The sequence below is a fragment of the Cavia porcellus genome, unplaced genomic scaffold, assembly GCF_034190915.1.
Source record: "Cavia porcellus strain 051 isolate PalLab524CR breed Dunkin Hartley unplaced genomic scaffold, mCavPor4.1 scaffold_5, whole genome shotgun sequence".
NCBI classification, from domain to species: domain Eukaryota; kingdom Metazoa; phylum Chordata; class Mammalia; order Rodentia; family Caviidae; genus Cavia; species Cavia porcellus.
In genome coordinates this window covers 12228023-12244992 of record NW_026947488.1, presented here as the reverse complement: position 1 = coordinate 12244992, position 16970 = coordinate 12228023, and the positions used below count along the sequence as shown (strand labels likewise).

Below are 16970 nucleotides of genomic sequence, written 5' to 3'. Positions count from 1 at the left end.
GTGAGCCAAGGCAAGAAATGCACATTCAGTAATCAGTTAGCTCTCTCCCAGGCCAGACCCGGGCTCTGAGGACGCCGAGACACAAAAGACTTGGCCGCAGGCACCTGAGCTCTGGGCATCATGCAGGGTGAGGTGAACTAGGTGAGTGTTTTGGTACCTGCTCTGGGGAGGGGCTTGAGCTGGTGAGCAGGGGAGACAGAGGACATCGCCTGGAGGAGGCACCATCCTGTGCTGTCCGTAGTGTCCACTCATGGCTTTCTGGTCTGGTCCTCTGCTTTACGGTGTCAGTTCTGTGAGACAAGAGTCTGTGTCTTCACCATGACTGCAGCCTCAGACCTAAGCCCAGCTGGACACACAGTCTTTGTTAAGTAAATGGCTTGAATTAATGGATGGAAAGACGGAGGGATGGAAGATGGATAGATAGCAGGCTGTATCGGAATCAGAGAAGGAGCTTAACACACTCATAAACAAAAACATACGCAAAGGTGCCTGAACCCTGTGCAAAAAAATAACACTAAGAGACAGCACTAATGCCTACTGACTTCCTCAGCACCAGCCCGCATGCTCTGCCTGTGACACGGGGCAGCTCACTGTGTCCTCCTGGCCATCCTGTGTGACAGGGACGAGAGCCACCCTTTCTCAGAAGCCTGACGAGGTTCTGGGAGGTGAAGTCGCTCATGCCAGGTCACACAGTCAAGAGGCAGAGGGACTGAGATTCAGGACAAGGTTTATTTGATTCTAGAACCAAGCTTGATCTGATTGGGCTTTAGGGTCCCTCAGAATCCGGGCACTCCACTGCTCCCCAGGGCTTTGGATTGTAGAGCCAGGAAAGAATATTTGGGTCACTAGAGTGAGCCGTGGGGATGCTGCTCAGGCTGCAGAGCTCGCAGCCTGATGCCTCCTCTCTGACACAGGCTGATGGCAGCTTTGGGCTTTCAGGAGGGCTGAATGAGGAAATCCCGTAGTGTGTGGACACGGTGTCTGCCATCATCAGCCCTTGTCACAGCTCCCCTGGGTACAAGAGACACTCGCTTTGTGTAGAGGATGGCTGGGTGGGGTGGATGGTGGACAAACGGATGGGGGATGTGAGAATGGAGACTGATGGATGGATAGCAGATGGATGGATGGTGGGTGGATGAGTGGGTGGATGGAAGATGGTGGATGGTGGATGGATGGATGGATGGATGGATGGATGGATGGATGGGTTGGTGGGCATGTGGGTGGGTGGCTGTGTGAATGCCCTTTAAGTGAACCAGCTCACTAGTCTTCATCACCAAGAGGTGGGTGCTGTCAGGTAACCCGCTGTGCAGATACCAAAAGGGAGAGTTCTGTGGCTTGCAAAGCTATGACTCGGACCTGGGTTAAGTTCCACTTTCCCGAGTCACTTCTGTCACTTCGTAGACTTTTCCCCATTCGCAGTCATGCTGCCTGTGACTAGAGATGATTTCATCTCTTCTTTCCCCACCTGGTTCACTGAAGCACACGCGCTGCAGCTCAAGTGGATGGTGTCACCCGCATGGGGCTCTTTCTTTGGGGAAGTTTGCTAAGTAATGGAAAATCATAAATAAGAAAAAACATTTCTTATTGGGTCCTTCACAATAGCAAATTTGCTAGCAGTTTTGTCCTGAGTAGCTTTCTGTGCTTTGAAATGTTATTAAAAGTTATAATTTTGATATGTGTACAATTTCAAATCCTGTTTTTCCCAACCTGTACAAAAAAAAATCATAGTTTTCATGTTATTGTAAAATCTTCTTGGACATTATTTTTAATTGTTGCTTATTGTTGTCAGACAAAACCCTGTTTGTCTTCAATTCTTAGATCCCCTCCATCTCTGTCTCTGTCTCTGTCTCTGTCTCTGTCTCTCTCCTAATATGAGAAATTCAAAACTCTTGCTGGAAGTGAACACACCTGGGACAGGGAGGAGTTTCCCAGCCTCTCTTGCAGATAGATGAGCCCACTGACCTACACTGTGCCCAGTGAGATGTGAGGGACTTCCAGGTGCTGTCCTCAGGGACGGGTATGTTTTTCTCATCCTCTCTCCTGCTGCCTGGAACACAGATGTGATAGTCAGAATCTGAGTAGCCATCTTGGGCCAAAGCGGACAATAAGAACATCCCCAAGTCCCTGGTTTTGCAGACACGTTCTCCTATTCCCTGACAGCCACTTCCACAATTCTCCAACAGTAACCCTACTTCTGGTGAGAGTCACCCTGGTGGGTTCACTGTCAACTATGTGACCCCTCCATGGCATCCTCTGGGAGCAAGTCCCCCACTTGAGGCCCGTACCTGGGTCCTCTATACCTGGATTCCAAAGCTGGGGCCTCTCGCACCTCTTGTGCTGTCCTGTTGTGTCCTTCCACTTGGATGCCTGGAGCAGGGGCACCTGGTTGGCCAAGCCCAGGTCACACGCCTGCACCCGTGCCACAGGGAGCTGGGCAAGTGCGTTTCTGGTGTCTCCCTTGGGGATGCACGGCCAGGATGGCAGGAGAGTCCCTGAGGCTGGGGGTGAGGTGCCAGGCAGCCAGAAAGAAAGACAGAGGCCAGGTTCCCAGCAAAGCCCGGACTGGGCCCAGGAAGGAAGCAGGAAAGCTTCTACTCCACTCTCCTCTTCTCCACGCAGGGCAAGAGGACGGCAAGAAGTAAACACAGGCTCAGGTCACCTTTACGGTCCATCCAGCTCCGCAAGGGCCGAGTCAGGCCAGGTCTATAGGCGCCACGGCCTCTCCTTGCAGCCCCTTTCCAAGGTCAGCAGGAGTAGTGACTTGAGGCGGCTATGTTCCTGCAGGGGGAGGGACGCCCCTGCCTTAGCACCCTAAGAGTCAGGCCATCCAGTGGGTGCTCAAAGAGATCTTGGGGGACCCGATGATCACATCAGGCTCTGGGCCACAAGGAAGACGCTGGATGCTGGAGTTAACATCTGTGACTCCACCAAAGTCCCTCGGGCTCCTGTGTACCTCCTGGATCTGTCTTAGGTCCTGGGCCACTGTAGGAAAGAAGACAGGTCCCTGTCCTCACAGTGGGGGAGATGAGCAATAAAGACAGCCCCCCCAATGCTAATACCATAGCATCACATACCATGTTTTACAAAGAAATGAAAATGGGATGGGTGACTCAGGGACATTCACTAGGAAAAATGGTTGAGAGGTGGTGTTTGAACAGGGTCCTAAAGAAGGTGAGGAAGCCAGGCAGCTTCTAGGCAACAGGAGCAACCAGTGCAAAGGCCCTGAGGTAGGAAGGACTCGGGGCCATCTGCGGTGACACAGCCAGGGAGGTAAGGGTTACACAGAGCTTCCCAACCGCAGCGAATCTCCAGACCTTTAACTGGCGGAAACAGGCGGGGAGGGTTGAGTCTTCAGTCTTAAACTTCTCTGAAAAAACATGATGTCAGGGACAGACAGTAAATCTTGACTTGTCTTGGAAAACAATGGGCCCATGTAACCAAGAGAAAGCTCCAGTGAACAGTAAATGGCCAGAGGGCTCGGCACTGGGGATCACATGGAATTTATTAACAGATTTGCCTCTGAAAAGGAGCTTCCCGGCTGGGCAGGAGCAGCTTCTGGTCAGCATCAGAAGGGTGTTTACTGAGGTGCTGGGGTGCAGACAGGAAAAAGAGGCCAGCCAGGCTGCTGCCCACGTGGAGAATGGAAGGAAGCACGTTCCTCCATCCAGGGAAGGATCAGCATGGACCTCTGTGTGCGCGCAGGGTGCCAGGAGGTCAGACACACGTGGCCGCCTCCAGCCCTCACTATAGGCGGAGGGGGCAGGTGAAGATTGCACCAGGACACGAGACCACCCCAAGCTCAGGTGGGGCCAGGGAAGGACCACAGAGAGGGAGGGAGAGCCCCTAACGCTGCTCTAACCACAGGCCCACGCTGCTATCTTACCCTCTCCCTCCCTCTGGGTGGTTTCTTCTTTGTCCTTTTATGAATCTCTTAAAATGAGACCAAAACACACAAGAAGCAAAGCCCACGAGCAGAGACCTCTTTCCACAGAGAGGCCCCAGCCTGCACTTTAAGGATGAGGCTCTGCTCTCTTCCCACAGCTGTGCTCTCATTTGTCAGCCCATTTGACAGATGAGGAAACTAAGGTTTGGGGAGTCACGCCATGGCCCGAGGTCCCACGGCTGGATTTGATCCAGGTCTGCCTGGTCCTATTTTTAAATCAGGAAGTTCAGGGAGACATCCTTCAAGGAAACTGCTTTGCTTTGAAATTCAGGGGGTGAAAACCCAAACAAACCAAACAAGAAATATTACATTTTTAAAGAAACCACTTATGGAAGCTGAGATGGCCCTGAGACCGACCGGTAGCTTGGAGAGTTTCTCAGAAGGGCCCTGTTTGGGTTTGGGGCGGGGCATTCCTTCTGCCTGGCATCCCCGGAGGCACACAAAGCCCTGCCCGCTAATCCCCAGCCACGTTCCCGTCACGGTGACACCCCCGCCTTCCCAGCTCTGCCCGCCACCCTCCCTGTGCCGGCTGCTGCCTCGGATGCTGGGTGACTCGGCCTGGTGGGTTGGCCGCCCTGCACACCTGAGGGGCAGGTGCCCGAGGCCTCGTTTTACAGAGAGGCTGGCTGAGGTGGCCAGGTCACCCAGGCAGGGCTCCTCGACGCCTCACAGCCCCCTGGGGACAAGCAGGGACAGGGGCTTTCTGTCTCACGGCCTGCAGCCCCAGCTCCCAGGAGGCCAGTGTGGGCCAGGACAGGAGGACGGCAGCCCCGCGCAGCGCCCAGACTGGGCCGGTGGCCACACTGCCTTGGGGACCGGGAAGTATGCTCCCTCCGCCCGCCGGCTCACAGCGTCCTGTGGCTGCCTGCCAGGCCCCGCCTGACGTCAGGGTCTGACCAGGGACATAATGTGCTGGCATGGGGACAAGGGCTGACTGCAGAGAGACAGAGGTAGGGCGGTCCGCGGGAGACGGGAAGATGGCAGACAGAGAGAACCCAGGAGAGGAGGAGAGAGACAGAGAGAGACAGAGACAGATGGGGGAGGAGAGGGGGAGAGGCAGAGCCCAGAGCCGGCTAGGAGTGAAGGGCCTGGCTAGGACCTGGCTCCACCCAGGATTTGCTGCTGTTGACTCAACTCTGGGGAGCATCAAGTCCTTACAGGGGCTGGGGCCCCACGGGGCTCCTGCAGAGGGGACAGAGCGCCTCTCACGCGGGGAGGCTCTGCTGTGTAAAGCACTCTGCCAGCCCTGCATGTAGTAAATGCTCAATAAATCAAGGCGGACTTCAGAGGCAGCGGGACAGGGCAGGAAGACCCCGGGGCTGCCTCTCTCATTTCACAGCACACCCCCCACGGCAGGGAGCACCCCAGCCCAGCGGGACTCCACCAGGAGGCCACCAACGCAGACCTTGGCCTGGCCTTGCCTGTCTTGGGGCCCAGCCCCTTGTTTATGGGCTGGAGAAGGCCCTGATCCCAGGGCCATCACGTCACCAAAGCCGCGCAAGGCCAGGCCTCCTCACTGCTGGCTTCCAGCCTTGTCACCCCTCTGCCAGCTTAATCATTAAATGGCCCCACAGAGCCGAGGGACTGAGCTGCCCCCTTCCTAGAAGGGCCATCTGTGCTTATGGGTCCCACAGCCCTGAGAGCCGCATTCTCAGCCCAAGGTCATACAGCAGCACCATCCCCAGGGCCACCTGTGCCCGCTAACATGTCACAAAGTATCTCCTTTCATCCCCAGGATCACCCCATGGGGCCCTGCTTCTCAGCCGGCGATGCAGCTCCATACCCCACTCTGCACAGGATGCCCCACCGTAGAGAGGAGCTGGCCCCAAATGTCCATGCGCCAAGGTCAGCAGCCTGCTAGGCGGTAGCTTCTGCTGTGAGGCCCATTTCACAGATGTGGAAACTGAGTCACAGAAAGGTGCCACTTGCCCAAGGGATCAATCTGCACTGTAAGAGTCTGTCAGTCCTTTCAGCAAGACCATCGCCCCTACAGCAGGTCCTTCAGAATGAGGCTGGGGTGCATGCCACATGTGGCACAGAGAACTCACAGGCAGAGCCACTGTGGGAACAGGGATACCTTTAAATTAATGCCTAATGTGAAGAGGGACATCTGAAACCGACCACACAGATTCATGGAGCATTTTCTGGGTACCTCCTATGTGCTGGGTCTTGTCCTTGGTGCTGGGGCCAGGCCTGCTGGGTGCTGGGAGGGGACCGTCCAGAAGGGAGGGGACAACGCACAAGAATGCAAAGCCCCATGGGATCTTTTCACCCTGGCTGAACCCTACTTCTGCAGAGGACGGAAGCCTGGGGCTCCAGCAGGCCGAGACCGTAGGATGCAGAGGGACAGCCGTGGCGGGGGACCGGGGCACAAGCTCCAGGCAGCGTGGACACGCGTCCCGTGTCTTTCTGCTGCTGGTCACGGGAGACAGAGGCTCTTTACGCACTGTCATCCTGGGTCCCCAGCACCAATGGCCGCTCAGGGTGTGCGTGGTGACAAGGACAGCGACTTCCTCAGGCCCACACGGTGGCCTGAACCAAGAACACTGGGCAGGCCGCCTCCCATCACTGAGGACGTGCAGTGACCCGGAAGCTTCTGCTCTGTGGAGACAGAGCTGTGTCCTCCAGGGGGGTCAGACTGTGGAGACACAGTGATTTAAGGAACCCACAGCACCAGTGACCCAGGCTGTTGCTCCATGGGGAAACTGAGGCCCAGAGAGGTGGGGTCTTCCCCATGGTGCGCAGCAGGCTCCCAGCGTGCTCCGGGCCGAGGGCGGAGAGGGTAATCTGCCTGCCCAGAGTCCTGGCTGAGCCTGGGGCAGCCCAGCAGCACCTCAAGTGGATTCTAAGAAATGAAGGTTAGGGGTTAGAATCTGGGCCCCTGGAGTCAAACTCTAGCTCAGCCTCCCCCAACCCCCCACCCCCTCCATGGCCTCAGGAAAGTGGCTTTCCCTTTCTGGCCCAGGGCTCTTCTGATTATTCCTACTAAAATTCTTCCCAGAGTAAACCAAGTCCTATGGACTATATCTTTTTTTTTTTTTTTTTTTGTCTTTTTCCTTTTTATTGGTACCAGGGATCGAACTCACGACTGCCTGCTTGCAAGGCAGGTGCTTATGCCACTGAGCTAAATCCCCAGCCCTCTCTGGACTATATCTTAAAACACGAAGACCAAGCCTGGATGCGAGCTGACATTTATACCAGATCAGAATGCTTTAGGCATACAAATGTAGTCATAATAAAACACAATAAACTTAATGTGAAAAAATAAACAATAAACAAAAAAGAGGCCTGTTTTTCTCTTGCATGAATGAAGTCCAAATGTAGGTGGGGGAGAGAGGGAAGCAGCAACCCTACAAAGCCCTCAGCGTCTCAGGCTCCTTCCTGCACACCACTCCGTCATTCCGAGGGGATGACCCTCTTTCTTATGACCCAAGATGGAGGCCACTGCACCAGCCTTTCCATGTGTCTTCCAGATAGCAGAGTGGAAAAGAAAGGATGATATGTAAAGGGCAGTGTCTTAGTCACTTTTCTCTTTGCTGAGACAAAAATACCCAACACCCCAAAGTTAATGGCAGAAAGGTTTATTTAGCTCACAGTTTATAGAGGTTCATAATCAGCTGGCTCCACGGCAGGTGGCACATGGCGGAAGAATAACAGCTCCTGGCAGTAAAAGACAATAAAAGCAATAAGAGAGTTTAACAGCGACTTTCTGCCTCTTTTTACTGCATCCAGTCCACTGAGATTAGGGAAGTACCAATCCAATCAGTAGGTCCATCCAGTCGCCCATCCCTAATCCCAGCACTGCACCATGAATCAATCACAAACTCTAGACTCGGCCACGTCTGAAAAGCCTGCCCTCCGTGACTGCGTAAGGTTTCGGGGGACACCTGCAAGCCGTAAGAGGCAAGCGCCATCTAAATCTCCAGGAAGGATGCTAGGATCTGCCACACGACTCCCAGTTTCACCCCGCTGGCCAGCACTCAGGCGGGAAGCTGCACCTAGCTGCAAGGGAAGCTGGAAAAGCTGTGCTTCCTCTGCACAGTCAGGAACTCACCCAGGACAGTCAAATATCTATAAAGAAGCAAGATAACTTCAGACAGTGCGCACGAAGGAACAAAGTGGGATGGGGACCCTGGAGAGAGGGAGGGATGCACCCCAGGAATGTGCTGCCTGAGGCAGGACCAAGCTCGGAGGGGAGGAGAAACAGGAAGACTGTGGCTGCAGCTGGGAGGGGACAGGTGCCCGCTGGCCAGAGACGGGCCAAGGAGGTCAGCTGGGCCAGACACAGTCCCCTGGCCACTTAGGCCTGCTGGTGGCCACACTAGGTCATAGCAGCAGACACGGCCCCCACTGTTAGGAAAAGGGAAGGTAGCCAAGCAAGCCGGAGACCCACGGGATGGTTCACAGTGGCCCGAGTGACTCAGGGCAGGTAAAGGGCCCATGGGGCACAGCACCACCAGAGGGCTGAAGCATTTCCCACAGTGGGGTGACATTTGAGCTCACATGCAAAGGGCAGAGAGGCCTGGCCTTGTGAGGTCTAAGAAGGTGAGAGCATTCCAGGAGAGGGAACAGTGCGTGCAGAGTCAGCAGGCAGGAGAGGAGCTGAACACGGGGAGTGGTGATGTCCGCAGATGTCCCTGGAGAGAGAGTCAGGGGGTTGGGGCTCTCAGGCTCAGGGGGATGAAGATTGGCTCAGAGCCCTGACCCCCACATCCCTGGGAGGGGCCTGCGGCAGATGGGAGATCAGCAGGGACCCAGCTCCCCTGCTTGGGTGATTACAGCGGTGGTGACGACGCCAGGCTTCTGTCTTCCATGGCTAGAGAGTCCCCGTGGGCGGCCCCACACAGGGGTGTTTGTGTCTTCAGCCTAGGACCGCATTCTGACTCAGCCGCTGCCCAGGCCCTCTGGCCAAGGCCACCTCTCCCACCCTCCTCTCCCCATCCAAGGCTGCAGAATCTCAAGCCCCTGGTGCAGAAGAGACCCAGGTCTCTGGTCAGTTCTGCACCCCATCCCAGGAGAAGGACCTTCCCCGGGTCTCAAGACTGGAGTGGGGCCAGGGCCTCCTGACATCTGGCCCGAAGTCTTTAAGCTGTTTAATTACAGAAGAAAAACAAGAGAAAGGAAGAAGGGGGAGGAAGGGAGGAAGGAGGGAAGGGAGAGGGATTGAAAAACAATGCACAAATCAACAAGATCTAAGCCAGAGCCTTGGCGGGGCGGGATTAGCATTTGTAGAACACGAGGCCACTCAACACCTCCCTCCCCATCCCCGGGTTCAGCCACCGCCTGCAAGTCCTCACATTCAGGCAGAGGGGCTGCATCTGCTCCATGATTTGGAAACAATGACAGTGCCACCAGCATCACGTCCAGTGGCTCTCTGGTGGACAGGGGTTTGCGCCCAGGTCCGGCTGCAGCTACCCCACACAGGCTCCAACCCCAAGCCAGGGCCCTCCTCTGCAGCACCCTCTCCCACAGCCGAGCAGCAGTGCTCCCCACACCCACCCGGCACCCTGCAGACAGGATTCCTCTGACCCCCAGGACATTTTCATTAAATTTATACCAATGTCCACGTATTAAGAGATGTCACATTAAAAACTCCCAGAGCCTTTTAGGGCTGTGCAACCTGACTCCTCGGTCCGTGATCCCACCCGGCACAGGCTAACTGCTCCCAAATGCTCCACTGCCTCCCTGAGCCCAGGGCCAGACGGTGGGTGCCACTCACCGCAACGCGCACACAGGTGTTTTTCTGACACCTTTCCCGGTGCCTGTCTCTCCATCAAAAGAGGGGAAACCCAGGATGATGCCTGAGAGATCAGGGTGCATGCAGCTGAGGGATGTTCCTCGGTGCTCATTCTGGAGACAAGTTATACCTGATGCCACGGTTTGGGCTTCCTGCTTGATGAGCAAATCAGCAAAGTTAACAAACAACACTATAGGGTGCCCGTTTGATTTGAATTTTAGATCAGTAACTAACGATTTGGGGGGCTAGGCATGTCCTATGCTACACTCGGGACAGACATGCTTAGGCAGCTCTACCTAAGGAGTCAACAGTGTGACTCTGGGTGGGTCATATTTGAATACAAATCCCCTCCCACCCTGCCCCCCAGCCAGATGATCATGGGCAAGTCATCGATATCCTCTGGGTTTCAGATTGTACCTGAGCAATGACAGCTTCATGATGACTTGAGGTAACACGTGAAGCCTGAGCATGGTAGGGTTCAGAAAATGTTAGCTGCGGGCAAAAATGCCACCTGCTACCTGGCCCTCATCATCCCCACCTCTTTTGCCCACTGAACCCTGATTTGTGACACCTGAAGCCCACTCCAGGACATGCACAAGATTTATATCGCAGATCAGGGCACGCCCATTCCAGTGATTGGCCCAAGGTAAGCATGTGACCTGGTTCTCGCCAATGAAACATAGCCGGAAGTCAGCTCTCACCAATGAAACGTAACTGGAAGTGAGCAGGGGATGGATGCTCCAGAGAGACAGCTGCCCCTAAGGAGTCCACAGCCACGGGGGGAATAAAAAGATACCCAACCCTAGCCACTCCCCTTAACAGTCAACGCTGAGGATGTGGAAGGATCGGAGGCCTGAAGGCTGACTGCTTCTACTAGTCACTTTTTTGTTGCTGAGACAAAATACCTGACACCTGCAATGTGAAAGGGGGGAAATTTACAATATTTTGGTTCATGGTTTCAGTCCATGTCAGCTGGCTCCAAGGCAGAAACAGGATGGCATAGGGACAGGAAGGAGGGAGAGATACTCAGCCCATGGCAGCTGGGAAACAGCAGGGAAGACTCGGACCAGCACAGGCCTTCTGGTCACACCTCAGTGACCCGCCTCCACGAGGACCCCACCTCCCAGCAGCACCTTCAGCCACTGAACTCATTCATAGAGGAACCCACTGGTGACTACAGTGTCCCCGGGTCCAGTCACCTCCCACGTGCATGAGACTTCAGAGGGACATTTTAGATCTAAACCGTGACAGTGCACCAAACTCCTTTCAAAATGAGTGACAGAATTGCTGAAGAGTGAAGCCACCACTAAATAGCTTTACAGTGTGTTGGCAAAGCATGTGGACTCTGGTGTCACATCCTATTTAAGCCACTGACTAGCTCTGTGCCTCAGTTTCCCTACCTGGAGAGTGGATTGAATGATAGATTCTGCTTCATTGGGCTGCTGTAAAGATGAAATGAGTTGGCGTAAGCCACGCATTTGTTGAGGCACCTGGGAGTCGCACTCACCGTGGAACTTAGTCGTGGTGATTCTCTGTGACCACCCCAAGCTCTGAGCCTGTGACCCATGGAGGGGTCCAAGCCAGCAATCAGAAGCCCGTGCTGTGCCTGTGGAAGTTGCACCAACACCCAGGTTTGCCCCAGAGCTGTGCATTTTTTTGCATCTCTTTCCTCTTGCACAAGTATGAGTAGATTCACATCAGCCCCCCAGGGAGGAGGCGGAGTGTCAGGCTCTCCTGGATCTAGGATGCGATTCTGCCATCTGGAATTTGGGAGTGGAAACTTGAGGATCTAAATGTAATGGATAGCGCATAGGGTCCTGTCCAGAATGCCTCTGACTACGAGATTCAGACCCGCACCAGAGGGCTTAACACTCAGCCATTTCATCATTTCACAGAACAACTGGAGGTGGATGGCTTCAGTGTCGAGGAAGACTCCCAACGATGCCACCCAGTACCCAGCCACTTTCAACCTTCCCCGTTCTGTGGGGCTGCTTCCTAGCATGAGCTTACTGCCTTGTGGCCACGAGATAGTTGCTATAGTCCCAGCACAGCAGCTATTATTAATGAAGTTAGAGGCACAAGGAAAGTGTTGGTGGGTTTGAAAAAAATCTCCTTGAACTCTTTTAACCTAGGGCGAAAACCTTTTTCCCATCTCCTTGCTCAGGGCTGCTCATCTGTTTGCTCCACACTGCAAAGGAAGCCCAGAGAGTCAGTAACCACAGAGGGGAGTGCGTGACTGAGACTGTTTTACCCCACTCTCCGTCCCTCCCCAGGAGTTGGACCGTTACCTCCCACCTCCAAACAAGGACTGAGGGTCCAGCTACTGGTATCCAGGAAATGGCAGCAGCCCTGTGGCCAGGTCTACTTCTTGCAAAAGTCTCCCTGGCAGGCTGGCGAGGAATTAAAACAGAATGGGCACAGATACAGGCCAGAGAACAGTCAACTGGAAGCCAGAGAGGAGCCCTGAGCAAGGGATTAAAGGCTGGAGGCTGAGCTGGGGACTTAGCTCAGCAGCATAAGCACTTGCCTGATAAGCCCAAAGGAGTCAATTTGATCCCTGGTCATCCTCCCCCAAAAAATAAAGGCTAGAGGCTGAGGGGTTGGGACCTGGCTGAGGAGCCACAGGAAGGTGAGCCCAGGCTTATGGGGTGGAAGGCAGAGGCAGGCTGGTGCCCTGGAGCCCTCAGAGGAAATCCCAGGGCTGTTGATCTGGGGTCTGGGAGCTGGCTGTGTGGCCTTGGAAAGTCTCTTCCCTTCTCCTGACCAGTTTCCTTGCAGTTCAGCAGATGCTTCCGGGATGGAAACTTGCTCTCTCCCACCTGGGGATGGAGGAAACTCAGCAACTACAGGGTCCTCTGCTCTGCCTGATAGATTATCCTGAAAACATTCAGGTTATTTTGTAGGTCACACCTGGGTGTGTTTCAGGGACAGAGGAAATTCATCAGTCCCGAAGATGCTGTTATGGTTTGAGTTTGGATGTCCCCCCAGAGCCTCACGCAATCACGGCAGGGGAGCCTTTCAAAGGTGGCTGAGTCCAGCATTGTCTAGCGCTGGGGTTGGCAGTGTGAGTGCTGCATCCATCCAGGGTCAGGTAGCCAGCACAGGGAGGCAAGGAGGCCTGCTTTTCCCTGTTGCCCCTTTGCTCTGGCTGCTTCTAGTATCTGCTACAGCCACCAGGAACATGGATGGTTGCCCCTCAGCCACGCCACCGTGCCTTGGAGACAGCTGAGTATGGATTGAAACCTCCACAAACTGTAAGCTGAATAAACCTTTCCTTCCTTCATTTTGGGCATCAGATATTTTGTCTCAGCAACTAGAGAAAAGTGACCAAGACAGATGCAGACATTCCATCGTCCTCCCTGAACTGAAAAATCACAGTGAATGATCCTGGAAGGCTGTGTGGGGAAGAGGCTTAGTGGTTTTGAGCATTTACAAGGTGCCTGGCATTTTACACACATTGCCTTGTTTTAATTACTTGTTCTTCTTGCAGGAACCACTTGATCATTCTGTGCCTCAGTTTCCCTGTCTGTGAAATGGGAGGTGGCTGAGACGGCTGATTTTCCCTACTCCACTGCTTCCTCTGTGCAGCTGACCATGGGGATGTCTGGGTAAAACTACATCTCCCAGCCTTCCTTGCAGTTAGATGCCACGGCTTATCAGATGCTGCCCGCAGCTGTGTGGCCAATTGAACTCGCAGGGAAAAAATATGCCTTCTGCCTTTCCTTTTCCCACTGCTTGGGTGCAGATGTGAGGCCGAAGCATTTTGCACCTTGAGGTAGAGCAGCATGCTAGGGAGGGGGAGGAACAAGTCCACAGCTGGGGACTGGCGATGCAGAGCGGGCCCAGCAGCCCCAGCCTCAGTTTGCTGTGAAACCCAGTGTGTTCAGACATGCAAACTGCTTAACACGGGGAAAGTTCAGCTGTTATCGTATTATTATCATCATCGATGTTATGATTGCAATGATGCCCATTCATGTCTCCAAATGAGCCTCTGCAAGAGGGAATCACAAGCCCATTTTTCAGATGAAAAACTGAGGTTCATGAAGCTAAATTCCTGACCGAGCAGTCTCGATGGGGACCAGCAGACCCAGATCTGTCCACCTGGGGAAGGATAAAGAGAGCAGTGGTTGGGAACAGGAGCCAGCGTTCGCTGGCTCAGCTCAAACCCAGTCCTTCAGTCTGTGAGAGTCTAGGGTGGTGGCTCCTAACCAGGGAAACTGCACTCCAGGGACAGGTGGCAATGTGGGGGGCATTACCTGGTCAGCACATCAGGGGGAAGCGGTACCATATGTATGTTGGAAGCCAGTGAAGCTGCGAACTCTCACCACGCCCACCAGGTGCCTGGTGCCCAGGGCGGGCGGCCTCATGCCTCCTGGAGCGAGGGGAGGTGTCAGCCTCTTCCACTGGCTGCATTTGCCTGCCGCGCGTCCTCCAGCCACTCGGTCTGCGCAGGCCCACTCTCCGACCTTGGAGGTCATTCAGGGGAGCCTGCAGCTCCCCTCTGCAGCCCCCTCTCCCAAGGGGGCAGAAGACGCTCTGGAGCCAGCGAGGCCAGTGTCTGGGCAGTAGGCAGGGGCTGCAGGCGCCCTCCTGCTCCAGCCCGGGGCGAGCAGGGCCCGAACTTCAGAGAGGGGGCTGCCCGCTGATAAAGGATTGCTGACTCTTCCAGAAGCCTCCTAGAGAAAACTCCACATTTCTCCTCCTCAAAGTCGCAGGAAGTGGTGAGTTCCAGCTTCCTGGGACAGCAGAACAAATTTCTAGAACCTTCCATTTCAGTCACCCAGAAACCAAGAGACAGGGAAAGCTAACCCATGGGAGAACTCTGGGAAAACTCGCAAAACTCCAGGAGGAGGCGGCGTCTGTTTTGCTCTGCTTGTTCTGTTGGCGAGTGGTCATTCAGCTGCTTACATGTGGACTGCACCGGCCTTTCTCTGGCCACGGCAGCCCAAGGAACCGCTCGAGACAAGCCGGAAGCACCTGCCACCTCACCCCCTGGCGTCAGAGGAAACGTCCCTGACAGATGGGGTTGGTGGGTGAAAACCACAACGTCCTCGCCTTTGGGGGGATAATGTAGACGGGATGTTAACCGAACTGAGAGACAGGAAGAGCTCCCCAGGCCGAGAGAACGGCATGTGCGAATATCTGGGGGATCCCTGAGATGCACCAGGGCAGCTCGAGGGGATGAGTCACCTGAGTATTTTTGAGTGCACTGTGTTCTGGGCTCACAGGTACAGGGGCAAAGCTGGCAGCTTGCTGGGGCTCCCAGGCAGGAACCCAGCACAGATGCCAACAGAAGAGTGGGATGGATGTCACCTCCCTCCTGTCAGTCACACTGCAGATGCTGTCTTCCAAAATATCCCAGCTGGACTCGTGTGCAAGCGAGGGCTTTCCTGGATTGTCCATCCTCGGTGGTGTGACTGCTGCCCGCCACCCTGACCTGGCTGTACCCTTGATGTGACCGTGGCTCCCGTCTGAGATGTATTCCGTGTGGCGCCAACGGGCTGTGTGTGGGACTCCCGGGCGAGGCCAGCTCTCATCGCCCGGCCTCCCGGGTCAGAGCTCAGCCTCTGCCTCGCCCCAGCTGTCGGAACAAGGACCCAGCTGGACACGCAGGCCTCTGCTGCCGGTGTGGCCCCGCAGTGGGCTCCAGTCCTGGGCTAATTGCGTCAGTGCCAGTCACCGCACCTCTAGGTGGCGCCCCTCTTTCTGCCCCACAGGCTCTGCAGAGTTCCTGAATGGAAACCGGCCACAGAGCCCCAGAGCAGCGCTGAGGCCATGACCAGGGCACTCTGAGGCCACAGAGCCTGAAGCCCTCTTTGTGTGCTGGACAGAGGCAGATTGCCTCCGCACACACCTCAGCCTTCCCATGGAGGGAAGGTGACCTGGGCCTTCCTGCTGGGTGTCTGAGATGGCTGCAGTCCCCGGGGCTGGAGGGACACAGTGGGGGGCACCAGAGCCCAGATGGCAGCTGGGAAGGCTGGAACCAGTGAGGGTCAGCGGGCTGGGAACCGGAGCCACAGAGGTGGCCAGAAGATGCCCGGGCACAGGGCTGAGGGAGGCCCTGACTTCTCCCTCCCTGCGCTGGGGCCTGCAGAGCAGAAGTAGAAGGGGTCATCCTGTTCCCTGGAGCACGGCAGGGCAAGGTGGCCACCGATGACACACCCTTCAGGCTTGTAACTGGGACCTGCCTGCCGGGACACCCTGGGGGCAAAAACTCAAAAGCTCTCAGGAGTGAGATGGCTCAGGTGTTGGGAACCACGGGAGCCGGACAGCTCCAGACACAGCGCGGAGCGGTGGTGCCTGGCACCAGCATCCCGTCCCTCCGGGGGCCGCTGGTCTCAGCTGTCAGTGGTTCCTGCCAACTAGAGAGCCAAGATGTTGCCATTGCCTCCAGGGAGACAGCAGCTCAGATTCTGGTTGGACGGAGTGACACAGGCTTGGAATCCCGGCTACGCAGGAGGCTGAGGCAGGAGGATCACAAGTCTGAGGCCCACCTGGTTAACTCAGCAAGATCCTGTCTCATGATGAAAAATAAAAAGGTCCAGAGGTTTAGTTCAGGGATAGAGCACTTGCCTGGCATGCACAGGTCCTGGACTCCATTCCTAGTACCACCAAGAACAAACAAAATGAGGGTCCATGGCTGGGGCCGCCAGCCCAGACATTTGCACCGGAAAGCCCCATGAATGCTGGCGAGCGGCTGTAACCTGAAGGTCCAAACAGCACCACAAATAAATATTTCCTGACTGAAGAGCTGGCATCAGGCACACTGAAAATCTCCCAAACCCCATGAAACCAACAACCCGGGTCTCCGTTCCAATGTGACTGCATTTTTCCCTGTCATTCCTGCCTCTGCAGCTCCTCACAATTACAGGGGGTTAAACTCAGGAAGCACCTACTGTGTGCTGGGCTCTGGGGAACAGTTTGTGCCTCTGAGCTGCTCACAGACTGAGACACCAGCCCCTGCACAGACAGTGCTCTGCCCACCATGTATCCTCTGTGCCTAGCACAGGCCCTGGCACATAGTAGGTGCTGAATGATGCTTATCAGATGCACACGATGCAGGAGGTGTTCTGTTGGCTGTCATTCTCCACAGGGCAGCAGGTCCCCGCACAATGCCTGTGCCCTGACACTCCTCAACGCACAACCCACGGGTCTATGTCTGTGGCATTAAAATGTTGCTGGTGTTAGCAGCCAGACATGCCTAGAATACACACACTCGGGAGGAGGCAGGAGGACTGCTGGGAGTTTAAGGCCAGCCTGAACTGAGGCCCTGTTTCAAAATAAAACCTC

The 16970-nt window shown here is 55.2% G+C and overlaps 1 long non-coding RNA gene across 1 annotated transcript; it reads left to right on the top strand.

Annotated features, from left to right (window-relative positions):
- The first annotated feature begins 4137 nt into the window (after positions 1-4137).
- LOC134475971 (uncharacterized) lies at positions 4138-7183 on the top strand. The gene is made up of 3 exons (XR_010047320.1): positions 4138-4893; positions 5679-5788; positions 7017-7183. It is a non-coding gene; the product is annotated as an uncharacterized LOC134475971 (long non-coding RNA).
- The last annotated feature ends 9787 nt before the right edge of the window (positions 7184-16970 follow it).